Raw genomic sequence first — 26682 nt, 5'->3', positions numbered from 1 at the left:
CTCTCCCAGCCTTCTTCTTTGCCTGGTCTCTTTCTCTCCTCCACAACTGTTTTCTGTCTGCTAAACGGGATGCTCCTGTCACACCACCACCCAGAAGGCAGATTCCAGAGGGACTGGCTTTGCATGTGCAAAGGCCCTGTGGCAGGTGTGACTGGAGTATAGTGAGCCTGGGGAAGGGCAGCAGGACCTGAGACTGGAGAGCAAGGCGGGATATGGATCCTGGAGGCTCTCGAGGGTTCTGGTAAGAAGTGCAAGTCATTGATCGGGTGAGGGGTGGGCCTAAGCCTCTGTCCACTGTCAAAGCATAACAGAGTTTGGAATATTGTTGCTGGCAGCAAATATAAAGATCTTCTAGGCAAGACATTGCAATCAACTCTTAAATTGGTCATGATCCAATTGCGAATCTGTAGCCTTTTGGAATTCATGATTCCAAAAGGAATCATGAATTCATGATTTCCATGAATTCATGATTCATGGAAAACATGAATCAGTCTTTTAGTTGCCAAGAATGGATAATTTGTAGGAAACCAAGTTGCTCCTCGTGTAACAGTGCATTAATGATCATGCATATAGATGTTTTTCAGGCAATTTCCAAAATTTGCAGCCAGGAAGCAATCAGAGCCCAGGGCTTGCATTGACGATTTGGCACATGGGAATACGGTGGCATTTGGAATGGGTCGCATGGGCCCCTGACAGGCATTTCCAGATGGTGGAAACAGTTACTGGAGTCGTGTTTCTAGGCAGAACTTCGCAAGGTGGACTTGAGCTTAGAGAAATCGGGAGGGACTATGTTATATGAGGCCTCATAGGCTGTGGTGAGGGCTTGGGTTTTATTCTAGGGATGCGGGTCAGGTGGCTGTAAGCAGAGGAGGGGCATGATCTGACGTGGGTCCCAGTAAGACCCTTTGGCTTCATGTGGATGACGGGTAGTCAGGGGCGAGGGTAGAAGCTGAGAGACCACAGAGAAAGCCACTGCGATAATCAGGCGTGAGATGATGAAGGCGCCTGCGTTCAGCTGGGGCCACTGCACCACACCAGAGAGAATGGGGACTGAGGTCAAGGGGAAAAAGAAGGGGGAGGCTTCTAGACTTTTTTCCACCTGGACCACCAGGTTGGGGATTCAACCCTGGAACTTCTCACTTGGGATCAGTAAATTAGTACTGTAGAGTCTTTGGTTGAAGTCAGCTAAATATTAGGCTTCCATGATAATTTTGTACTGATGAACCTTGATGAAAACCAACAGAATGTGCTGGCTTCAGAAAGGAAGTTACAGGTGAGGTGCAGACACGGGGGAAGCAGAGCTGGGAAGGAAGTTACAGGCGAGGTGCAGACACAGGGGAAGCAGAGCTGGGAAGGAAGCTACAGGTGAGATGCAGACACGGGGGAAGCAGAGCTGGGAAGGAAGTTACAGGTGAGATGCATTCACGGGGGAAGCAGAGCTGGGAAGGAAGCTACAGGCGAGATGCATTCATGGGGGAAGCAGAGCTGGGAAGGAAGCTACAGGTGAGATGCAGACACGGGGGAAGCAGAGCTGCAAAGGAAGCTACAGGTGAGATGCAGACACGGGGGAAGCTACAGGTGAGATGCATTCATGGGGGAAGCAGAGCTGGGAAGGAAGCTACAGGCGAGATGCAGACACGGGGGAAGCAGAGCTGGGAAGGAAGCTACAGGCGAGATGCAGACACGGGGGAAGCAGAGCTGGGAAAGAAGCTACAGGCGAGATGCAGACACGGGGGAAGCAGAGCTGGGAAGGAAGCTACAGGTGAGATGCAGACACGGGGGAAGCAGAGCTGGGAAGGAAGTTACAGGTGAGATGCAGACACGGGGGAAGCAGAGCTGCAAAGGAAGCTAAAGGTGAGATGCAGACACGGGGGAAGCAGAGCTGGGAAGGAAGTTACAGGTGAGATGCATTCACGGGGGAAGCAGAGCTGCAAAGGAAGTTACATGTGAGATGCAGACACGGGGAAAGCAGAGCTCGGACGGAAGCTACAGGTGAGATGCAGACACGAAGGGAAGCAGAGCTGGGAAGGCCATAGAAAGCGGAGACTCTGTATGTGTGTTTATGATGTACAACAGGCCGATGTATATGTGAATTTATGTGTGGATATTACATGCATATATTGTAAGTGATAGAAACAAGATTTGAACTCAGAGCCTGGGTCCTTAACCACTGTGCTATTTAACCAGTCTCTGGGAGAAGATATCAAATTGTTCCAGTTTGAAAGTTTATTTTACACTGTTATAAATAATGTTGCTAGATGTCTTTATATGCACATCTCCACACCCTGAGTGAGAGTTTCTGGAGATGAATTCCAGGGAGAGGATGCAGTGACCTGAGAGCCCCTGGCATCTGTCAGCTTCCACCCCCGGCAACCCTCCTTACTAGATCAGCACTAGGGAGCCTCAGTTTTTCGCAGAAAGCAAGACACTCACACAGTGTGTGTGTTCTTTTTGCAAAGAACTAGATCTTCCTCTCCAACTAAGAAACTGGCCTTTGAAGGTGGCTGAGCTCCTTCTGAGAGACAGTGGATAAGAAGGGGGTGGGCCTTCTGCACATCTGTGGTTCAACCCAGGTCGATGATGCTTGTCCACAAAAAAAGTTCAACACATTTTCTTGTAGTAGATTACAGCCGACGTGCAGCAGTGGGGGTCAGGGAAAAACTTCTCATCTGCTATTTTCTGCTCATCCATGCAGCAGTTCTGACAGTTCTCTGTGCTGGAGATTTTTTGGCTAAGATAATCCCAGGGCTCCTCCCTGTCCTAGAGTGGGTGAACAGGTGTCCACCCTGTCAACCTAAATTACAGAGAGCGGTTCTCTAAAAGGAAAATATATGTATTCGGGAATCAAGCCTTGCAATGGGAATATGAATGCCATTTTAAACTATGTGCGTCTTCAGGGAGGTAAAGGAAGACAGAGGTTTTAACAGGGAAAAATGAGAAAGATTAAAGAATTGTTTTGAAATAATTATCCTTGACTACAAAGATCAATAACAAGGGTGGTGTCAGCCCAAGGTTGGGCAGGCAGTTGCTGGGCAGATGTCCTTGCAAAAGTATTTTTTGTGTAAGGCTGCGATGACCTTTCTGCAAGGTTGTGGTTCGTAGTATCTTGTGATGGTTTTGTTATCAGCATACAAGCCTGAGAACCCTCTCTTCATGGCCTTCCCCAGCTCTGCTTGTCCAAGTTTTTTGTTCGTTTTTCAAACACTAGTGACTCTATTTTGATTCTGACAGCTTTCAGAACCCTAACTTGCATCTGGTTGGGAGGACTGGGGCTGGACACAGCAAGGGGAGAAGCTCATCCTGTTTCCAAACTGCGAGGTGCAGGTGGTGAGTGGCACCTTGTATAGATTCTCCCTTTCTCTAGGGGGAGAGAAACGCAGTGACATCTAAAGCTTGTTTGAACTGTGTCCTATGGTCAGGAAGCCTATGGCAGGAATGGAGTTTTTAGGAATTGTGAGAAGTAGAAAAGTTCCTCTTTAAAGTTTCCTTTCTTGTTAAAGAATACATCATAAGTGTGCTAATAACTCTTCGTTAAGTTCTATCCTAGGTAGCTGTCAGACATGCCATGCTTACAGGCACGTAAGGGTCCAAAACTAACTTGTCTGTAGAAAGGGTTTTGATGGCAGACTGTATTCTATTGTTACAGCACATATGTGAACTACAAGATATAAACTTCTAAAAGGCTAACATATATTAAGTGCTCACTATGCCCAGCATTGAACTATACATAGGCTTTATGTATATTTAGTACATTCTATGTCCTTGTACTTTAACCAAGATATCTGTGCTGGACGTGCTCACAGGCATGTCCCAGCTCTCCATTGCTTTTACCTGTTTATAGAAGTTTTAAGTTGTTAGCCAGTTGGGTTTTAGTTTAGATTCTGAGGTCTGTCTCCAGCCCACGGAGATCAGACACAGCAGTAAGGACGACCCCAGATGCGTAAGGGATAAATTTGTCTGCTTGTCCTTTGTTCATTGTACTCTCATGGCAAGACGGCTAGCAATGGTAACCTTCCTTCAGTCTGGGAGTAAAAGTTGCGTTGCTGAAAGATCCTTTGTCTCAGTGCTAATTTTTCTTTGCAGCATTGAGCATCTGTTTCCAATAGGAATACACTATGAACAGGTGTGACTGGCTTAATTCAACCCAAACAAACCTTTGGTGAGCCTCTTTGGAGGCCAGGATTTGACCAGGCTCTGGGGCACCCAGATGGCAATTCATGGCCCTTGCCTTGAGGAGCAATCACTGAAGTCAGGGACCCCCAATGTCAGTTACGCACATACAATTGCACCACTTTTGCAATAACGCAGTGCCATCTGTAGAATTACTTGAGGTTTCTTTGAACCGGACTTTGTATTTTTATGCTTGAGTAATTTTCGACTGTGAATAGGAAAGCAATATCCGCTAACATAAGTAGAATGCCGTTGTAAAAGCAGGTATACAGTGCAGTTATTAAACCAGCACGCTGCTGCCTTCACGGTGGTTCATACGCGTCTGTTTCCGAGCTTGAGTAGGAGAGAGGCATTAAAGGCGATGAGCCCCTGAGACTTTGTCCCTGGAAACTGGAAAAGGAAACATTGCTAGGTGTGAGTCCTGGGCATTTCATGTTGGGGCCATGCTTATGATATGCTTATGGCAGCGGCTCTTGTATACAGTCAGTCCCTAAAACCCAGAATATCAAGGGCGGAGTTTCCACTGCTCATTGTCCTGAGGGTTCACACCAGGTAGAAATCAGGTGCTGTTTAGAGAATATCCCAGACTGTTGCATTTCTAGTGTGCTCCCCCCAAACTAGATTAAAAGCAAAAAAAAAAAAATTATTTGCCTTTCAGAATGTAATTGAATGAGAACACCTCCATCTATTATATTGAAGGCCACACACTGACTTTGTGATCAGGGCCTGAACTATCATTGTTCCCAGGCACATGCTCCTCTGGGCAGTGTAGCGAGGGGTGGGAGATGAGAATGGAGGAGCAACAGAGGCTGATCATGTAGGCCCAGGAGGCCTTGCAAGAGGGCTTGGGTTTAAGTCTAAGAACAATGGAAGCCCATTGACGCATTCTAAGCAAGTGAAGATGATCTGCTTCACGTTCACATGGGGAGGGGGTGGCCCAGGGACAAGTGGAAGCAGGGAGATCAGGTGGTGTTTGGAGCGGTCCAGGTGGGAGATGCTGATGGCGCGGAGCAGACGGGGTGATGCAGAGGGAGAGAGGTGGGTGGATTCCGGTGCTGCTTGGAAGGTCAGCAGGGCTTGCTGATGGATCTCAAGTGGGCGGGTGAGGAAAGAGGAATTGGAAATGACTCCTAGGTTTTTGGCTGAGCTGTTGGGCAGATGGCAGTGCCATTTACAGAGATGGGAAGGCGGGGGCAGGAGGAACAGATTGGGAGAGGTGGGGAAGGGTGGACATTAAGCTACTTTGCAGACATTGCCCCCAGGCCAGTGGCTGGTTTACTGGCTCTATGTGGCTGACTCCCCAGACTTGGAAACACACCTCATAGGCCATGCCCCATTGAACAGAAAACCTGCTGCCAAGGACAAAGTGTCACCTAACCACAAGTAAAATCATCAGGAAAGGACAGTTTCGGGGTGGAGCTTCTCAGAGAGGAGATGACCAAAGCCTGCAGAGTCCCATTGATCATACCTGCATCCTGCCCTTTCCCTGGGACCCGCTGCCACCTCCCTTCCAGTGACGATGGCCATATCAGAATTTCTCCCAGAAGCTTCTGCAACTAGAGCCAGCAGAAAGTGGAGGAGAAAAATTCACAGATTCACAGAATGATTTTTCAGTCCAGTGTTCATTAATGAGATTCAGTTCCGCCTCTTCAACATCTGCTTAATTGACTTTGAGTTTAGGAACCAATTTTGAGCTGTGGCTTTTTGTAGCTAAAACCAGCAATGATATTTGACTTGATTTGACAATATCTGAGCATCAGGAATGGTTCACCCTGGCACTATCGGGAGGAAGCCTCATCTAGGAAGTGGGGCCTGAAATCCAGTATCCTCATTCTGGATTGAGTTACAGGCACCGCAAGAATTGCCCCTGTATCAGTGAGCACGTTACTGTGTGGAAAACAATTGATCTGCTCTGCCCAGATGTGGTTTGTGATCGCTGCTGTTTGTCTCCCAGCCCTGTTCTGGGGCGGGTGGTCAGGTCTGATGGGTCCATTCTGCTGCAACTGTTAAGCAGGTGTGGCCATGGGCACTGTGGAGCTCCGAAGCTGACCCCATGGACCGGGGATGTTCCTGGGATACCTGAGGCTGGGAAATTCACTACTGAGTGAATTCTAGCCTAGCAGGTGGACATCAGGGCGGGAGGATGGTGCAGGACACAGATGCTTTCCTGCTTTTCTACGGGTGCTCGCTGCTCCTCAACCCTGCCTTTCCACTTCAGCGTCTATCACCAGCCGCTACCTGAAACCACCTCTCACCATGCCAGACCTGCAGCCTCTCTTCTCCTGTGAACACCCACAGGCTCATTTTGGAACTTGTCTCTGTGCCACACTCGGAAGTTCTATTTGCAGGTTTATTTACCTGATCTCTTGAGCTGGAGGTTGCAAATTCAGCATCTACAGGGGCTGGGAGTGGGGTTAATGTCGATTAGAGAATTGGGCATGGAGAAGATTGTGGTGGGCAGTGAGGATGTGCCTGGTCTAGAAAGGAGCCCTCACTACACATCCCCCACGTGGAAAGGGAAACAGTACGAGCAAGTCTTCCAACTCCTCTAGCATAGCCAGAAGTAAAATATCTCAATTAGAAAAGAAGTTGGGACCAGGCACAGTGGCTCAGACCTGTAATCCCAGCACTTTTGGAGGCTGAGGCTGGTGGATCACCTGAAGTCAGGAGTTCAAGACCAGCCTGGCCAATATGGCGAAACCCTGTCTCTACTAAAAATACAAAAATTAGTTTGGCATGGTGACACGTGCCTTTAATTCAGCCACTCAGGAAGCGGAGGTAGGAGAATCTGAGAGTGTGCCACTGCACTCCAGCCTGGGCATCAGAGTGAGATTCTGTCTCAAAAATAAATAAATAAAATAAAATAAAAAAGAAGTTGGTAGCTAATTAAAGAAAAAAAGTGTTAACATCCTGGGGGAGAAACACAGAACAAATTCATCTGTAGAAAGGATTCCGATGGCAGACTGTGTTATATTGTTACACTACGTGTGTGAACTACAAGATGTGAACTTCTAAAAGGCTAACATATATTAAGTGCTCACTACACCTAGCATTGAACTGTACATAGGCTTTATGTGTATTTTCTGAATTGATATTGAAGGAGTTAAGAATATGTCACCTTGAAATATGCTGCTCTAGCATGTTGGCTGTTTGGAATTAAGGGCGCTTGTAATGCAGCAGGTACAAGAAGATCATCCTGACCTTCGTTCTGTTCTGTAAAAGCAGGAGATAAAATTCCTATGTGAGAGATGCCCTCCCTATATCCCTAGAAGGAAAGTAACATTCTTATCATCAAGGACTGGAAGTTGAGACTAGAGTTCTGTACAGAGCTTGTTATAATAATTTTTTTTAGCCTCCCACATAATTCAGTTGCTCTTCAAATTGCTACTCTTTGTCCAATTCGAAATCTAAGTGTTTAACTGATTGCATCTTTGGGCCTTCTGTCCTGTACCATAGAAAACTTGAATTAAATATAATAAATGCGTGTGTGTTTCTTCTGTTATTGAATCACAAGTAAACTTGTCAGGAAAGGACAATTTCTGGGTGACGCTTCTCAGAGAGGAGATGACCAATGCCTGCAGAGTCCCATTGATTAGACCTGCATCCTGCCCTTTCTCTGGGGCCCGCTACCACCTCCCTTCCAGTGACGATGACCATATCAGACCATATCAGTCGATGACCATACACAGACTGAAGTCAGGTCTTATGTCAATTTTATTCTAGGCCCAGCTAAAAACTGGGTGGAGGTGAAATTTTCCTCCTTCACAATATTTAGAACAACCTCAGAAAGGGTGATGTTGTTATTCTCCCCATATTACAGATGAGGCAACTGAGGCACAGGGAGGTTGAGTCCTTTGCACATGTCTCACAGAGAGGAGCAAGTCAGGATTTAAGCCCGGGACTTCTCATTTGAGAGCTCATGCCCTGACCTCTCCACTGACCTGAGTTTGCTGACTTAGAATATTCCAGAATTATCCTAGAAATGTATAGTTAAATCTTAGACCCAAAGTAACCTATGCCATATGCATTTGTAGAAGAGCAGAAGTGCGTGGCTTACTGAGGACTGCGGAAATGGCTAGTGGTCGGGGGTTGGGGGAGGTGTGTCCTGCCTCATTTTTTAGACTCTTAATCCAGTGCTCTGGCACACTGCAAGTACAAAGATGAGGGTGGGGCTGGCGGTTCAGTCGAGAGCCTGTTTCTCTCTCTTTATGAGAGACAGGGATGAAGATGGAGCAATAGCAAACAAGCAAGAGAGACAGAGTAAGCAATCAGGTGAACCCTTATAGAATACAAAAGAACATGGATAAGAAGGGAAATGCTTGGAAAGGAGCAGGTCTAGAGCGCTGCTTTCCTCTTCCTCGGCCTGCCCCATGCCAGGTTGCCCCTGAGATCCTGCTCCTTAATCCAAGAGAGAGGAGAAAACAGTGTAGGAATCCTAGGCCCAAGGAATCCCCTGCAAAGTTTGACCAGATCAGGGAAAAATATGGCAGATGAATTCTGGGCCAAAGCTGAGAGTGTCTCCTGGGTTTCTGGGCCACCAGTAGAAAGCTAGCTTGTGCTGCCTTCATCCCCATTAGCATCCTGGCTGGTTGACCTAATAGTGGCAGACTCACAGGGCTGGAGAGGCTTGGCTCAGAGTCAGCCAGGCAGACCACGCAGAAAACTCCTGGTCTCCCCATTCTAGAAAAATCTAGAACTACCTGGTCCTGTTAGTTTCCCATTTTTTATGACATGAGTCATGAAGACATGATGACATGAAGACATGAGTATAATACATACTCCGACTCCCTCTCAACTCTACAAGAAGAAATGCAGCAAGCTGAGTGTAATAATAAAGGTGACTCTGACTCAGTCTCAGGGCTGAGAGCGCAGTAGGGAGAGGTGGGGGCTACAGCGAAGGGGAGAGCCCAGGCCCCATTTGAAGAACATTGCTACTTCTCAGTGGCTGTGGCTACTCATTTATCTAAGAGAAGGCAGAAATCCAGATGTTTAGCTGACATCTCCTAATTTCTAAAGCACCATAGAGACCCAACAAAACACTTCTTTGGATCTGTGAGCCACCTGTGACCTTGTTTTATATTCAGAGTCACCTGTGGTCACTGCAGAGAGAGGTGAGTCCTTGCCCAGAGCCTCCATGCAAGCATCTCAGGCTCTGCCATATGGAACATGCTGCTGCTCAGGGGTAACACAGGGAGGAGGGAGGAAGTCCTTGCTCATCTTGGTTCTTACCCAGATTTACTTGTTTCTAGGCTGTTTCTTTCCTCACTCTGACTCCTCTCCCAATATTCTTCATTATATGAGTAATTCAGTTGTTCTTTAAAGATTTAAATAACATAAAGCCCTTCACTCCCCGCCTACCACTAACAGAGGCTAGTATCACTTTCAGGTTCTTGTGCATCCTCTGAGAACATTTTCCCCTCGTTTGCTCATAGACACACAGGTATTAGACACACATGCATTGAATATGTATATTGAGAAGAAGCATAAGGTAAACTGAGTCATGACACAGCAATAGGATGCTCTCTAGAGGGTGGCATCAGAGAGGGCCTCTCAGAGGAAGTGACATCTGCAGAGCCTGGAGTGAGAGGATGAGCCAGGGAGAAATCTGGGGATGAGCAGCCTTGGCAGAGGGACCTGCAAGTGCAAAGGCCCTGAGGCAGGAGGGTTCCCAAGGGGCTGGGGGAGCAGCACGGAGGCCCATGTGGTTGGAGCAGAGGAGTGAGGTGGGGAGTGGCAGGGGCTGGGGTGTGAAGAGAGGATGAGGGGTCAGGCCATGGAGGGCCTTGCAGGGCATGAGGAAGACTTTGGCTCTTATTCTGCATGAGAGGCTGGGAATCTAGAGGACTCTGAGTGATGGGATCTGATGATCTGACTTGAGTTGAAATGCCCACCCTGGCTCTGAACGGAGAACACAAGGTGGTGGCCAAGGGTGGAGATGGGAGACCAGTTAGGAGACTAAAATAGTCCAGGCAAGAGATGGCAATGGTTAGACACAGACTGAAGTCAGGACCCTGCATCCTCACCCCAGCTTCATGCTTCTCACTGTCCCACCCTCCCTCTCTCTATTTCCCAAAGAGTTCCTGAAGTCACATAATCTAAGTATTCACCTATAACTAAAACACACACACACACACACACACACACACACACACACACACACACACACCCCAGAACATCGTCTCCTTCATTATCCACCCCAAGCGGTGCTCCTCTACTTCTCAGGAGAAGCGATGCAGGCATTGGTCAGAAGCAGTGTGCGTCTGCTCCCCACTGATAGATGTAGTCTCTTGCACTGAAGTCTCTGGACTGGAAAACAAAGCTTCATCTTTGAATCTCCAAAGTATTAGACACCCTCCAAGTCCCAGGAAACATTGTTGTTCTGATCTTTGAGAATCAACTCAGCATCCCTGGTATGTTGTGTGTCGCACTAATAGTACATGTATGCCAGAGTGCATTATTTATTTCACCGTTTACTCTTTAAAGTGTTGAAGAAAAACCATACACAACTAATGCAGGAAATCTACAGTTTCATGGACAGTATTGTTTGGTTTGAGGCTAAAATTTTAAAAGTGATCCATTTTAAAATAATATTAGTTAAATAATTGTACAGGTGGTGAGCTGAGATCACCCAAAACAAGTCAAGAGGGATGTGTGCATGGAAGGTGCTTGGCAAGTGCTCAGTTTCTGGCAGGCTGGGGCGGGAGGGCGATGTGGGCATCCAGTGGGGTGTTCCCCTACTCTCAGCCCATCCCCCCAGCCCATCAGAGTCACAGAGAGAGGTGTTAGGGTGACCTCATCCTTGGCCCAGCTAGGTGGGAAGGTTTGGTCATGGAAAGAAATTGTGTCTGTTTTTCTCCACTTGTTTCCAGGCTGATGTTGGAGAAAACAAGTTTTGGTTGGCTGGCCTGGCTGCATTTGAAATATTTAAAAACTGGCTTCTTTTGCCTTTCACAGCGACATCTTCCAGGTTCTTACCTCTCATCAGAGCTGTCTGTCTACATTAGGGCTGGGACTGTGGGAGGAGATGAGGTCATATTTTTTTTGTGTTAAAGATGTTGATGTATAAAGCTTGGTAGTCACAGCGTTTTTAATAAATCAGGTTAATGTTCCAGGGGGAGGCTTACCACTTGCTATTTATGCAGAAATGCCTCTATCACTTAAGAAACTTGTTAAAATGGTAGTTTAAGAGCAGATTAACAAAGCTCTTCACAGCTGGTGTGTTTGGGCAGGGTGAGCACACCTAACAAGGACACACACACAGAGGGGGCCGATGGCAAGAACACCCAACAGCTAATTGCCTCCAAAATTAGTAGGATGGAAAAGCAAGCACTTTAAGACCCTGGTTCTGAGCAGATGAAAAATAAGAAATGATTCTGCATGCTGCTTGCTTTTTGCCAGCGCAGCATTCGGGGCTCCTGGCTGCAGGTGAATTATTCACCAGGTGGCGGCTTCCCCTGCATTTCTGGAGAAAGGTCCGACAGGGTGAGTGGAGAGCCAGCCTTTGTCCCTTTTACTCCTGAGACCATTTCTGCAGAAGGAGCAAGGCTGGGTTCTCATTTCCTCTCCTTTGTCTTTCTTCCTCGTTGTAAACAGCGGCCTTGCCATTTCACAGATTCACTCCTGCAACAAGTATTTCTGAGCATTGATCGTAGGCTAGTATCTTAGTCTGCCTGTGCTGCTAGGACAGCATACCACAGACTGGGTAATTTGCAAACAATAGAAATGTATTTCTCACAGTTCTGGAGGCGAAGTCCAAGGGCAAGGCACTGGCAGCACTGGTGTCTGCTCAAGGCGTCTCTCTCCCTGCTTCCAAGATGGTGCCTTGTTGCCTTCTGGTTGATCCAGAGGGTAGGAACACTGTGTCCTGACATGTGGAAGGAATGAAAGGGCACAAGAGTGCCCCCTTCAACCTCAAGCCCTTTTATAAGGATGCTTATCCCATTCATGAGAGGGGAGCCCTCATGCCTTAATCACCTCCCGGAAGCTACACTGCTTTTTTATTTGCACTGGGGATGAAGTCTCAATGTGAATTTTGGAAGGGACACCACCGATCAAACCATAGCCGCAGCCTCTGCAAGATGGTGAGACCCTGTCTCTACAAAGTATTTAAAAACTCGTCAGATATGATGGCTCATGCCTGTAGTTCAAGCTACTCAGGAGGCTGAGTGGGGAGGATTGCTTGAGCTCTAGAGGTCGAGGTTGCAGTGAGCCATGATTGCACAACTGCACTCCAGCCTGGGTGACAGATGGAGACCCTGTCTCAAAAATAAATAAATAAATAAAAAGAAGCTAGACACAGCTCTAGGGGTATTGGGGAAATCATGGACGAACAAATGCTGCTTTTTTGCTTTTGTTTTTGAGACCAGGTCTCATTCTGTTGTCCAGCTTATTACAAGCTCCTAGGCTCAAGCAACTCTCCCACCTCAGCCTCCCAAGTAGCTGAGACTACAGGCACATGCTACCATGCCTGGGTAATTTTTTAAAAAGATTTTTGTAGAGATAAGGCCTTACTATGTTGCCCAGGCTGGTCTTGAATTCCTGGCCTCAAGAGATCTTCCCACTTCAGCCCCCAAAGTGTTGGGATTACAGGGATGAGCCACTGTGTGCAGCCCAGGTTCATTTTTTAAAATGATACTTAGTACTGCGCTATGAAAAGGAATGCACTATTGACACACAGTTGCACAGATTAATTTTAAAACAGTATGCTGAGAAAAAGAAGCTAGACCCAAGAGTACATGCTATAGATTCTATTGCTATGGTATCTAGAACTAACAACGCTAACTTATGGTAAAGGCAATCAGAAAAGAGGCAACTTCTGGGAGCTGGTGTGTGGGGTTGACAGGTTGGGGTGCAAGGGGGGTTTTGAAATGAGGGCAGTGTCCTATATTGTGATAAGAGTTTGCATGATAGGGGTTTGTGCATTTGTCAAAACAAATCTAAATGTACATTCAAAGACTGTACATTTCACCATCTCTAGATTACAAGTCAAGTAAAGCATTTCTTAGGCAAATAAACAAAATCATCCAATTCTGAGGTCCTTTCGGTAAAATGATATGTTTGTCTCAGGGTGTAAATGTGAGTAGTGCATCTTCTGAGAGTTGCACATCTGCGTCTTAAACAGCTGCATCTTTTGAGGGTTGGAGGCTTGGAGGCCTGGAGAGGAAAGGACCTTGTTAATAGTGGGAGGACAGCACCCTTGACCTGAGCTTCCCAAGGACACAGCTCTGACCGCCTTGTCTGTGTCTCCCAGGGTGTCTTGACTGGCCTATGTAAATGTTGATGAGTGGATGGATGGGGCCTGTGGTAACTCAAGGGTAGCTTGAGCAAATTCACAGGAGACCTGAGGGCCAGCTTCAGGCACTGGAAGGATTTCCCTGCAGTTAGAGGCATGAATGCCAATGGTCTTTACTCAGAGTCCCCCATTCTGCTCACAACAACCATTACAGTCTGCTCAATAATGAAAATGACAGACATCATTATAGAGGGTGCACATGTACAGACATTAGCCTGTGCTGCTTACACACAAGTCAAGAGAGTTCATGCAAAGTGTGTAGTAAGCGGCTGGCCCCTGGCAGGCCCTGAGTTAATAACCACGGAGTCCTTGGCTATAGAAGTGGAGTTTGGGATTTGATATGCTTTTGTTCTGTGTCCTCACCCAAATCTCATGTTAATTTGTAAATCCCAGTTTTGGAGGAGGCTGGTGGGAGGTGATTGAATAATGGGGGTGATTTCTAATGGTTTAGCAGCCCCCCCACCACCGTGCTGTCTGGTGATAGAGTTCTCACAAGATCTGGTTGCTTGAAAGCGTGTAGCACATCCCCCTTCAATGTCTCTCTTCCTCATGCTCCAGCCACGCAGGACATGCACCCTTCCTCCTCACCTCCCACCATGACTGTAAGTTTCCTGAGGCCTCCCCATCCATGCTTCATGTACAGCCTATGGACATGTGAGTTGATTAAACCTCTTCTCTTTACAAATTATCCAGTCTCAGGTATGTCTTTATAGCAGTGCAAGAATGGACAAATACAGTATTCAAACCCACTTTTGACCCCAAAGTCCACGTGCTCAACTACCACTGACCCCTGACTCCCAAATGTTGATTGAGGCTGCTTATCACCTAGCACCAATCACTCCCCAATGCCTAAAGATGCCCAGAAGGTGCAGGAGAGAGGCTGCAGCAGCCAGGACTACCTGGCAAACTCTAGCAAGCGGCAACCGGTTCTGCTGTCCAGGGACACTATTAGCTGGCTCACTGGGATCTAGCAAAGTTTCTCTTTCAACAGAGCTTCTGATCATCCAGTAAGAGGAGTCTCAGTCTGTGCCCTAGGACTTAGCTTTCTTCCTTTTTGACTTACCTTGTCTGGACTATGCCCTCCAATCCCCAAATATCCTTCACATGTGATAAAAACACAAAAAGGAGACTAAGATACTTTTAGATAATCATAAGTGATACAATGAAACGTGTGCCTGGCTGATGGTGACAGAAAGGAAGTGGGGAGAGGTGGTTTACCATAGAGAAAATGCTCAGGGAAGGCTTCTCTGGGGAGAATTTGAGAAGAGACCCATATGAATTGAGGGTGTTACTTATAGTGTGTATTAATCTCTTCTCTCACTGCTAATGAAAACATATCTGAGGCTGGGTCATTTGTAAAGGAAAGAAGTGTAATGGACTTACAGTTCCACATGGCTGGGAGGCTTCACAATCATGGTAGAAGGCAAAGGAGGAGCAAAGTCACATCTTACATGGCAGCAGGCAAGAGAGCATGTGCAGAGAAACTCCCCTTTATAAAACCATCAGATCTCATGAGACTTATTCACCATCATGAGAACAGCACAGGAAAGACCCACCCCAATGATTCAATTACCTCCTGCCAGGTCCCTCCCATGACACATGGGAATTATGGGAGCTACAGTTTAAGATGAGATTTGGATGGGGACACAGCCAACCCATATCACAGTGGTAGCTGTGCTCCAGGCGGAGAAGACTTCTCCAGGTGGAGGGGATGGCAAGAGGCAAAGTCCCTTTGCTGGACTGAGGTTGGTGTGTTTGAAAAGGAGAAAGGTCCCATGTGTCTGGACTGAGCTGGGGAGGGCTAGATCCTGCAGGACCTTGTGTAGACCAGGGTGAGGACCCTGAACTTGACCTTGAAGCCCATAAGGTGACATTAAAGAGCTTTTAGTGAGGAGGTGACATAGGCTGATGTTCATATTAGAAATCCACCCCCTCTCTTTATCTGGGAGAGGGAGAAGTGGAGGGGAATGGGGGGTAGTTTTGACCAGATGTGATCCAGCTACAGTTATCTCTCTTTACTGCCCTGCTGTGGGTGAGGCATTCTTCCAAATCACCATCACAAATCACATCGTTTAATCCTCAATCAACCCTCTGAAGCAGGTCCTATTATCTTCATTTTACATAAGAGGGAACAGACATGGAGTAATTTGCCCAAGGTCTCTTAGTGAGTCAGTGTCATTGCCAAGATTAACCAAGATCACCCTGCTGTCCTCTCCTTCAAGGAGCCACAGCCGCCTGAGATCCAAGTACTGAGTCATTCAACATGCAGGACCCTGGTGTGGCTTTCCCTGTAATTCAACATGCAGGACCCTGGCATAGCTTTCCCAGTCCCGAGTGCCACAAAAGAGCTAGAGCTGGTTGCTAAGGTGAATTATGGGGGCAGAAGGCAGTGCAAAGTCACTGGTGACCCTGGTCATCACATGATCAAGATCTGACCAATCAGGGCATCCTCTTCCCTTGACTACAGTGATTGGCTCGGGGTTGGACAGGAGGCCAGAGTAGGTGCAGATGGAGTCAGCTCCAGGACACTGGCATGAGTGTTGGGAAAGACGTGTCCTCCGACTGCTGGGGTGGCAATGATGGGAGGCCTTCCCTGCCACCTCCAGGAAAACATCTCGCTGGAGCAAAGCTCATGGAGAGGAAAGGCGAGCCCAGAGTTGGGGAGGGAGGGTCCAGTTAAACTCTCAGAATACCAGGATGGAGTGGAGCTTTATGTGAGCTAATATGAATTATCTTTTTCTGTTAAGGCATTTCAGTGAGTTTTCTGTCATTTCTACCCAAGCGTCATGGAAGGTAGTGCTCTTACCTGGGCTGGCTTCCCAGACAGGCTCCCTGAGTGATGCCACTCTACCCATCCAAGCTCCAGGCTTGGTTCACTCTCACAGAGCCAGAAGAGAGTGTCTCTCTTTCCCCTTCATTCCAGTGGAGGCACCCAGCATGTGTGCATTGGACCAACCTGGGCACATGGCTGTGTCTGAGCAGTCACCATGCCTGGAGGGGGCCAGACCTGGACATCTGCCAACCCCAGGTGTGTGTGGGCAGCCCTACCGAGGTACAAGGAGACTGGGCTATGGGGAAGCAAGAGTTGACCTGGGAGGTACAGCCCACAGGCATCCTGGGAGAGCCCTGGAAGCAGAGGACCTCCTAAAGGAAGTCCTGGGAGGATCTTCGGTTACCTCCCAGCAGGTTCCTCCCATGACATGTGAGATGTGGGTGGGGACAGAGGGCCAGACCGTATCACCAGCTCCTGCCCCACCTGCTGGGGTGTCTTCCTCTTCCAAGGCTGGGCAGGAATTGGTAGATGAGGCAAGAAGCGAGCCCTTCCTCTCTAAGTACCAGTGGCCATACACAAAACCCTGTTTCTATTTGACCTCCTCATACTGGGGGAAAAAGCCCTCTCCACCTAGCTGGGAAGAGGTAAGATGAACCCTTGGAAGAGCCCTTTTGTGGGAAATGGGAGGCCTGGCCTCAGGTCCCCAGCCCTGAGCTGCTTTGGATGCACCATCATGTCACTCTGTGCCTGAGTTTTCTCATCTGAAAAACGAGAGCAGTCAACCCCTCTCTGGACCTCGGCCTCCCCTTCTGTCCAATGAGAGGGCAGAATCTGACTATTCCCAAAAGTCTTCAGGACGTCCAGATCAGCCTGGCAGAAGGACCATTCTGAAATCCACATCAGTAGTTCTGAATGTGTGGAAGCCTCAGGAAGTCTCTCGCCTCTATGTTGGAAAAAAAGTAATTAGCTGTGCAAACAGCCTGATGATGGGGGCTGTGTTTGGGTGCCTGCCACCCCGAGCAGGAAGGGAGATTCTCAGCTGGAAACTGCTAATGTGATGACGTGGTGGTTTATTAGCGTATCTCACTAACAAGCTGTGTAGTTTGTAGGCACACAGTGGAAGAGTAAAGATGAGAAGGAGGTGGGCCAGGAGAGGGAAGTACTTTTGCTCGGCTCTAGGGAAGCTTCGGGAAAGAGTGAGGGTTAGGAAGTAACGAGCCCCTGCCTCTCGTACCCCACAGTGGCCTGGGACACGGGGAATTTGGGAGGTGCTGGTGCCCACTTGCCTCCCCAAAAGGCTGGGCGTTCTCTCTCTGTTTCCCCAGAATTAAGCCTCCAAATGGGAAGATTCATGGGCACAGTAAACAGCATGTCCCAAACTGAGCCCCGATATTCCCCACTCTGAACCTGCTCCCTTGCAAGCATCCCCATCTGAGTTGATGGCAAGTGTCCAAGGCGTTGGGCAAAAAGGGTCTTAACCAAGACTCTGAGGATAAGTTGAGAGCTAAGATGGTGCCTTTCTATAATATCTGATTAAAAGAATCTGGCAAAGCAGGGACTCAGAGAATGAGAACAAGATGAGTGGGGAGGCTTGAAGTTCAGCGTGGGGAGGGCTGATGATATGGCCTGGCTCTGTGTCCCCACCCAAATCTCACGTATCATGGGAAGGACCCGGTGGGAGGTAATCGAAGATAGGGGTGCGCCTTTCCTGTGCTGTTCTTGTGACAGTGAATAAGTCTCACGAGATCTGATGGTTTTATAAAGGGGAGTTCCCCTGCACATGCCCTCTTGCCTGCCACCACGTAAGACATGTCTTTGTTTCTCATTTGCCATCTGCCATGATTGTGAGGCTTCCCCAGATGTGTGGAACCGTGAGTCCATTAAACCTCTTTCCTTTATAAATTACCCAGTCTCAGGTGTGTCTTTATTAGCAGCCTGAGAACACACCGATACAGCTGGGCATCTGAGACATGGTGGGGTGGGGATGGGGAGCATCACTCCAGATGAGGAAAGAAGAGACCTGAGCTGGCCTTGGGGTGCAGAAGTGGTGGCCACTGGTGGCCATAGAGCTGCTCACTGCACATCCTGTCATTTGATTCATCTTCCCGAGAAGGCTATGACCTTGTGCAGGTGACAGATCATAGTAGACACAGTGGTGTTCCTGTGGGCCCATCCAGTGAGAAATGGGGATTTAAGCTGCTTAAAGGACTGGTCCCATCCCCAAGACAACATTCCCTGCTTCTCAAGAAAAATAAGAGTGAGATGTCACTCCTGAGAGGAAGGGACATCTCTCTCTTACTTACACCAAGTCACCTCAGGGAGTGGCCCTGTGAGCAAATCCTGTCACCTTGACCCCAGTGTCTGGATCAAGGATGGACATGTGGCCTGTTATGTCCAATCAGGTGAATCCTGCAAAGTCCTCAGGAACCACCAGGAAGAGAAAGTCTTTCTTCTGGGGCTGCTGTGCTGGTAGGTGGCATCTCCCTACAAGCCAAGGAAGAGGAGACAGCAGCCGTGGAGGGCTGGGAGAAACTGACTGGGTCCCTACATCAAGCTCTACCTGACCCTGGAGTCACCCTCAAAACTTTTCAGTTCTCTTCCCTTCCCTTTTTGTTCTTTTTTAAGATGGAGTCTCGCTTTGTCACCCAGGCTGTAGTGCAGTGGCATAATCTTGGGTCATTGCAGCCTCCACCTCCTGGGTTCAAGCGATTCTTCTGCCTCAGCCTCCCAAGTAGCTAGGATTACAGCTGCACACCACCATGCCCAGCTAATTTTTGTGTTTTTAGTAGAGACTGGGTTTTACCATTTTGGTCAAGCTGGTCTTGAACTCCTGACCTCAAGTGATCTGCCTGCCTCGGCCTCCCAAGGCCATCGATTCCCCTTTTGCTTAAGTCTGTTGGGTTGGATTTCCTGTCTTTGCAACTTTAGGAGCCCATCTGACCCAGAGTTCAGGACATACTTCCCCACAGCACAGCCAGGCATACTGGATGAGTCTTGCTTTTGAAATATGCTTTACTATGTTTAAACACTTGAGCACATGACGGGCTGCTGGGGGTGCTGTGGGCTCTGACCTCATCACCTCCTTCCTTCGCCCAGGGCTGCTCCCTGCAGGACTGTTCCCCTCCTCGGCGCAGGCTCTGCCTCCTCTTCGAAGGGGGTTTCAGCATTCACAGCTCCTTCTCTCTCACTTGAGTGATTTTCTCCTTTCCCATTTTTCATCTTGAAAAATGGCAAATTGAAGCACTTAATTTTTCTCCTCCAACCCAATTAATGTGGACATGCTCAGTGCTGATGGGCGTGCTTGTGAAAGGAAAGTCATTTATATCAATTAACAGAATAAACATGAGCTTTATGGCCCTGTGCGAACTCCGGGTGGAAGCTTCCTCGGAGAAGGAGAAGGGAGACCCCATGGGAAGACCCAGGGGCAAATACCCCATTGGAAGCACCTGGGGAGTATAGATTTGGGGGCCATGAGGACTGTGTTGTGGTGGCATTTTGGAGAGGGCCCCCAAATCCATACTACCCAGGTGCTGAGGTCAGAGCCCCTGCCAGCCTCTCAGACTCTCCCCTGGCTCCCTCCACCACAGCCACACGGGCCTCGTGGCTGTTCCTCCAGCTCCCCTTACCCACTCCTACCTGCCTTGCCCACTCCTGCCCAGGCCCTAGGCACTTGCTGTTTGCCACATCTTTTCCTGGTGGCCGTGTCTCATCCTTCATGTCTCAGCTCAAACAGACCCTGCCCCCAACCCAGGGTACCTGTCCTCAGCTGCTCTTTATCTCTTTTATACCCTTTCAAACCTAAATATGTAGCCAGCACCAAGTTTAGACCAGCCCCGGCTCTGTGTGCTTGGCATCAAGAGTGAGCAGGACACACAATAGCCCCCATCTTCCAGCCCGGTCCTTGGAACTCTGCAGACAGTTGAGATGCAGGAGACCTCCGTTGCCTCAATGAACTTCCAGGTTCTGAGGACCAGTTTATTCCAATGAGGTGATTATAGAATGAGGTGTGGGTAAATCATGCAGAGAAACAATGCTCACAGAAATTAGGTGAAACAGAGAGAAGTGAGGCCTAGAGCCATTAGCAAATGCCATTAGTCCATGAGTCTACGTCGGACAGTGGCAGACACTTAGCTGGGCACCAAGAACATGCTAAGGAAAGACTTTGTTGTTGGTTTGGTATTTTTTTCTTTTTTCTTTGAGACAGAATTTCACTCTTGTCACCCAGGTTGGAGTGCAATGGTGCAATCTTGGCTCACTACAACCTCTGCCTCCTGGGTTCAAGCAATTCTCCTGCCCCAGCCTTCTGAGTAGCTGGGATTACAGGTATGTGCTACCACGCTCAGCTAAGCTTTGTAGTTTTAGTAGAGACGAAGTTTCACCATTTTGGCCAGGCTGGTCTCGAACTCCTGACCTCAGGTGATCTGCCTGCCTCAGCCTCTCAAAGTGTTGGGATTAGAGGTGTGAGCCACCATGCCCAGCAGGTGTTTGATTTTTGTTGTAACTTATATAAAAGTGATTCTAGGAAGGGAGAAAACAGAGGACTGGAAAATAAAAATCCCTGCCCTCTTGAGCTGACATTATATTTGAGGAAGAGACAGCCAGCCATTGAGATACGGAAGCAGATGTCAGATGACCACAAGTGCTAAGAGAAAAATAACGTACAAAATGGTAGAGTGAGGCTGCGGTTAGAAGAAATGGGGTAGTCAGGATGGGCTTCACAGAGGAGGAGACACTTAAGCCAAGAACTGGGGTAGCTGACAGAGGGACGCCTGGGGAAGAACCTCCCAGGCAGAGGGAAGAACAAGGCCAGAACCGCACAGTGGATGAGCCAGAGTCTGGTATGGCAGAGGAAGGGCAAGGAGGCCACAGTGGCTGAGCAGAGGGCGAGAAGGGACGCGGGGAGGGAGCTGGGGTCACAGAGGTGGCGGGCAGATCTCGCTGGGCCTTGGGGCCCTCTGTAAGGACTTTGGCTTTTGTTCTGAGTGAGGTGGGAGTCCTGGAAGGCTGTGAGCAGGGCAGGGCACGGTGGGCCTCAGGTCTTCACGGGAGTCCTCTGTCAGTAAGTGGAGAATGGTGTGGGGTGAGTGAGGGCAGAGCCAGGTAGAGTGGTTCGGAGGCCGCCCCAGCAGGCTGGGCAAAATGCCATCTGCAGCAGGGAGGGAGCAGAGGAGGGCCAGGTTTCTTGATCTGGACCCTAAATACTTCTTGGGAATGAGAAAGCAGGGGAGGTGGAGAGGTAGAGAGGCCTGGACTCTCCACGGGTTTTGAAAAGCCATCGTGGAATCATGATGTGCAGGGACTTTATGGTAGTATATATTTGCTCATGCATTCACTCTGGAATTCCTTTTTTTTTTTTTTTCTTCCTTGAGACAGAGTCTCACTCCATCATACAGGCTGGAGTGCAGTGGCGTGATCTCAGCTCACTGCAACCTCCACCTCCCGTGTTCAAGCAATTCTCCTGCCTCAGCCTCCAGAGTAGCTGGAACTACAGGCATGCACCACTATGTCCAGCTAATTCTTGTGTTTTATTAGAGATGGGGTTTCGCCATGTTGGCCAGGATGGTCTTGATCTCTTGACCTTGTGGACCGCCCACCTCCGTCTCCCAAAGTGCTGGGATTACAGGTGCAAGCCACCACACCTGGCCTCACTCTGGAATTCCTTCATTTTTTCCAGACCTATGAGAGGCTTTGAATTCATGAGGCCCTGGGTTTAATTCATTCCTCCACCACTTCTTCCTTGGGTGTCTCTGGGCAGTTACTTTAACCTCTCTGGGCCTCAGTCTCTAGTGAACATAACAGCACGTGCACCTACTGCAGGGCTGCTGTGAAGGTCAATGTCAATGTCAGTGCGTGAGCAAACGGGCAGTTCACTGGCGTTCGCTTGTCCTTCCTCCCTCACTCCCTCCTCCCATCCTTTCCTCTTCCCTCCTGTCTTTATTTTACCTGATTAGGCTATATTTCATCTGTTTCTTTTTTCCAGTGCTTTATCCCCTGCGCCTGGAATCTTGCGTTAACACATAGCGGGTGCTCAATAAATACGTACTGAATGGAGGAACTCACTGGAGTTCTGAGCAGACGGAAAGCACCACCTCAGGAGGTGGGAGGTAAATTATAAATTTCCAAACACAGATCACAGTTTGGGCAGGGGGTGGGACACAGACATGTCTACAGGGAACCAGATCACACAGCAGAAAGCAGCACATCCACAGGGCTTATACTAAATTCTGAGGCCTAGAAGATAAGCATTAATGAAATGTTTAGTGTCTTTTCCAGCTTATGTGCAAGTTTTAAGGCAAATTTATGGCCCAGGGAGAGCTGTATTTTTAATCTGCTCTATGTAACTTTGTATTATACTGGAGCCTGTTGTGTAATCAATACATACTTTTAAAAAATGTGTCGAGGAGCATATTTTTATTATGTTAGCTGTTTATGACGTTCTACCAACGCATCCCTGCCTGGGAGTTTGGCAGAGCCTGGGGCTTTGGGGTGCTGTAGGGGGAAGCGGGTATTTGGGTAGCCGAGTGATGATGAAAGCTTCTGATTTAATGAGAAGTCACTCGGTCCTGTTCCTGCTGTTCACATGATGCACATGTGTGATTTCACTGCAGCCCCAGACAACCCGTGCGAGAGGGTCCTGTGTGACTCCATTTCACAGATGAGGAAACCTGGACAGCAGGGGGCTGACATTCCTCCCAAGCTTGCACAGCTCCTAAGATCAAACCTGGCCTTGACCCCAGTGGCACATCAACAGCCCCAAAGCCCAGGCTTTGCGCCAGCTTTTGGAACAGTCAAAATAGATAAATTATCCCCAAACAGCCTCCTAAACTGTAGAAAGAGAAGCTAAGCCAGCGTGAATAAACCTGGTAATATTTATTCTAGCACCTACATTAATTTTGTGTCATATTTGTGAGTTTGAGAGTTATAGTGTTAATGTATACGTGTATATTTTTATATAAGGGACCCTTGATACAATTAATGTTTTATAAGACTTGAAGTATAATTTCATTACTTTTAAATATTTACAGAATTTGAAAGTTGTAACTTTCCTTTTATGGCCTAGTGTGGGATATGATGGTCCTGTCTGTGATTTGTTTACTACTCAGTCCTCAGCTAAGAAGACACCAAGGGCAGCCCTGGGCCTTTTGGGGACAAGCTGCTCTCTGAGGACCCCACAGGAGGCCCTGGGGAGGAGGGAGGAGCTCTGATGAGAAATGAACCCCAGTGGGTAGGTGGACAGGGCTGTCTCAGGGCTCAGAGGAGACCCTTCCCGGTGACCCAGGAGCTCAGAGGAGACTCCCGGGAAGAGGCAGGACTGGGCTGGGCCTGGAAGGGCAGGTGGGGCCTGAGGAGGGAGCAGCTGGGGGCGGGGCTTCCCCAGGAAAACCAGGAGACGTCCTCCATGGGGCTGGTCGCCATCTGAATTTCCTTCCCTCTGAAAATGCTATGGGTGACGTCCCCAAGCTCTAAGTCACTCAGGTTTCATGATGTTGGTTCCTCCATAAATCTTCCCCAGACACTCGGAGCAGAGAAACGAGGACAAAGCATAAATCCATAGAGGGCTGACCATCCTCGTGCTGGGAGAGAGTCTAGGTAAAGGTCTGGTTCTAATTCACAGGTGTCCGCGGGGCAGCAAAGGTGGGCACTGGCTCTGCGGTGGGCACCATTTGGAGCTCCTCCCAGGGAGTGGTGTCGTGCAATTGGACAGAAGAATCCCACTTTCAGGAAAGGATCCTGCGGTGGGTGTGTTCACACACAGGTGCATGAGTGTGCAGAGGTGGGGCAGGGCTATGAATGTATGTGTGTGTTAAATGCACACTGTGTATTCTTTGAGTTTTTTATTTAGACAAACACTACTGAACATTTACTGTGCACCTGGGATTGTGTTCGACCCTTGAGATTCAGTAGTTAAAATGGAAGACAAAAGATAATACTGTACACTAGGAACCAAGAATGCTCGCTGTGCGATGAGGTCTGTGTGATGAGAATGTAGTGTGCTGCTTTAGGGATGGCGCTACGGGGGAAGCAGGAGCACACGCTGTAGGCGGGAGGGTTGATGAGGTGTCCCTGACAAGCCCACATAGCAGGACCCACATCAACCAAGACACACCCTGACATCTGCCTGCAGCTCAGTCCCCTCCTTGAAACTCTGGGATCTGAGTGACAGCCACCAGCTTGACATCGCCACTGACAGTCATTGTGCCCCAAGTTCACGTGGCTCGAGGGAAGCTCCTGTTTCTTTTGCACAACCTGCCCCTCCCTCTGCCAGGCTTCCTCACTCAGCCCATGGCTGCACTGTGTACTGAACGCTGGGAGAAGCCAGGTAAGGAGCAGTCCAGGCAGAGGGAGCAGCAAGTGTAAAGGCCCTGGGGCAGGAAAGGCCTTCCTGTAGTGGAGGATAGAGAGGAGGCCAGGGCGCAGCCAGCCCCAGGTGACCCCCAAAAAAAGGAGCCAGGTGAACCCCAACACCACCCTGCTGACCTCCTGCTGGGCCTCCCCACTTCAGGGGACACATCCAGAGCCAGAGGCAAGGGAGCCCCGTGGTATGGACCACCCGGTAAGCCTGCAGGTCACAGAGCAGGGGGAGGTGGGGAGAGGACCCAGAGGACAAAGGGCAGTCACGTGGCACAAGCCGGGGCCAAGGCCGGGGCGCTGGCACTCATTCTGAGTCAGGTGGGGAGCCATGGGGGGCAGCGGGCAGAGAGATGACAAGGCCCGACTTGCAGGTTTAAAGTGTCCTGTCATTGTCATGGGGACAGTGAACTGCAGAGGCCCCGGTGGAGGCATTGGCAGTGACCCAGGGAGAAGTGACGGTGGCTCTGCCTAGGTGTGCACAGGGCAGGGGTGCAGAGCAAGGCCTGTGTTGGGTCAGAGCGCAAAAGCCACCCTGAGGGACTCCAGGTGGCTCTTGGGTCTGCCTTAAACAGCAGAGTGACGGCCCTGTCCCTGGACAGGAGTATCCTGAACATCTGAGCAAATAGAGGATCCAGGCCCTGCCGGACGGTGGGGTGAGAGCTGGAATGGTTCAAACAGCCTCTCTCGCCCTGGGCCACCTCCCGAAAATTCCATCTCAGGGCTCAGAAGGCGCAGACAGCAGGAATGAGCGAGGCGCCCGAGGATGGCCTGGTGCCAGGACACCACTGTCCTCATGTTTTCTTTCCCACCCATTAGGAGGAAATGCACCGGGGCCAGCGCCGGCTTCCAGTCGAGAAATCAATGGCTCATTAGAGTTCACCTTTGCCTCCCCTCTGCCCTGAGGCTATTAAAACTGGCCAGGACAGAGCAAGACATAGCCTCCCCAGGAAGGACAGCAGGTTGGGCCCGCTCCTCCTGCAAGGCCACCCCAGCCACGGCAGCAGCTCTGTCCCCAAGACCTCCGGCCGCCCTGCTGAGGGCCTGGCCCTGCAGTAAAGAGACCACGTCGGCCTGGAGTGGAGCAGGCGCAACTGTCCTGAGTCCCCAGTTCAAATCCTGTCTCCACCACTCATGGGACCTGTGACCCTGGGGGTCGATTCCCCTCCCTGGGATGCAGCCTCCCCATCTGGAAAATGAGGCTTTACCATGAGAGCATCAGTGCTGTTCTTGCAACCAGAGGCTCCATGCCTGCTGGTTTGAGCAGAGAAAGCAATGGATTAAAGCGTCATCAGGGGATCTGGAACCTCTGGGAGGACAAAGGGACAGGCGTGGGGGCTGTTCAGGCAGCAAGAAAGCATCTCCGGCAGGACTGATACCTGGGGACCCAACACTGATGTTGTGGCCACAGATACCACAGCCTGCGATGCACCCTGACACCCATCTTGGGGTCACAGTGCAAACTCCGCCCCACTCTCAGTCCAGATGGCTCAAGCCCCATCTCTGCACAAGGCTGTCACGTGACCTGGGTCTGGCCAGTAAGATCCATAGACTCTATCTGGGCCAATGAATGTCACCCCAGGGCTGAGCCAGACTCACCGGCAAAGAGTTCAGTTTCTGCTGAGGGTGCTAAATTGGAGGATGGAGGCCTGGGCGCTGGGGACCCGCCTTGCCCCTACCTAAATAGCCTGTCCAAGAACTCCACTGACACAGAGGGAAGCAGGGCTGAGAGATGGACAGGAGGCACCCTAGTGGCACTGAGAGAGCCCCTGGATGTAGCTGTGCCTGAAGTCACCTTGTGAATGTGGAACAGCAAACCAGGCATGTGTGTATCTTTGTTCTTGGTTTTGTTGTAGTCCTTGATTTGGATTCTTGCAACCAAAAGGCCAAGGAATGATTCAAGGAAATGCCTGGCACGGGACAGGTCAGCGTTAATTCCAACACTCGGGGGCCTAGAGCTGAGCGGTGGAGGTGAGGAGAGCACTGGAGAGGAGAGAGATGAGAGGACAGGAGAGAAACGAGAGCCCTGTGCCTTTCCTTCTGCCATCCTCAAGGTGCTGGGGTGCCACCATCTGTGATGTGAGGAGCTGGGGCTGGG

At 49.4% G+C, this 26682-nt stretch overlaps 1 long non-coding RNA gene across 1 annotated transcript; it reads left to right on the top strand.

Moving 5' to 3' along the window:
- The first annotated feature begins 3221 nt into the window (after positions 1-3221).
- On the top strand, positions 3222-23108 carry LOC110567925 (uncharacterized). Its single transcript, XR_002478268.2, has 3 exons — positions 3222-3327; positions 22216-22339; positions 22844-23108. It is a non-coding gene; the product is annotated as an uncharacterized LOC110567925 (long non-coding RNA).
- Positions 23109-26682: the final 3574 nt, after the last annotated feature.

The sequence above is a fragment of the Aotus nancymaae genome, unplaced genomic scaffold, assembly GCF_030222135.1.
Source record: "Aotus nancymaae isolate 86718 unplaced genomic scaffold, 86718_ANA_hifiasm-v0.15.2.pri h1tg000029l, whole genome shotgun sequence".
Classification (NCBI taxonomy): Eukaryota; Metazoa; Chordata; class Mammalia; order Primates; family Aotidae; genus Aotus; species Aotus nancymaae.
This window is presented reverse-complemented; position numbering and strand designations above follow the sequence as displayed.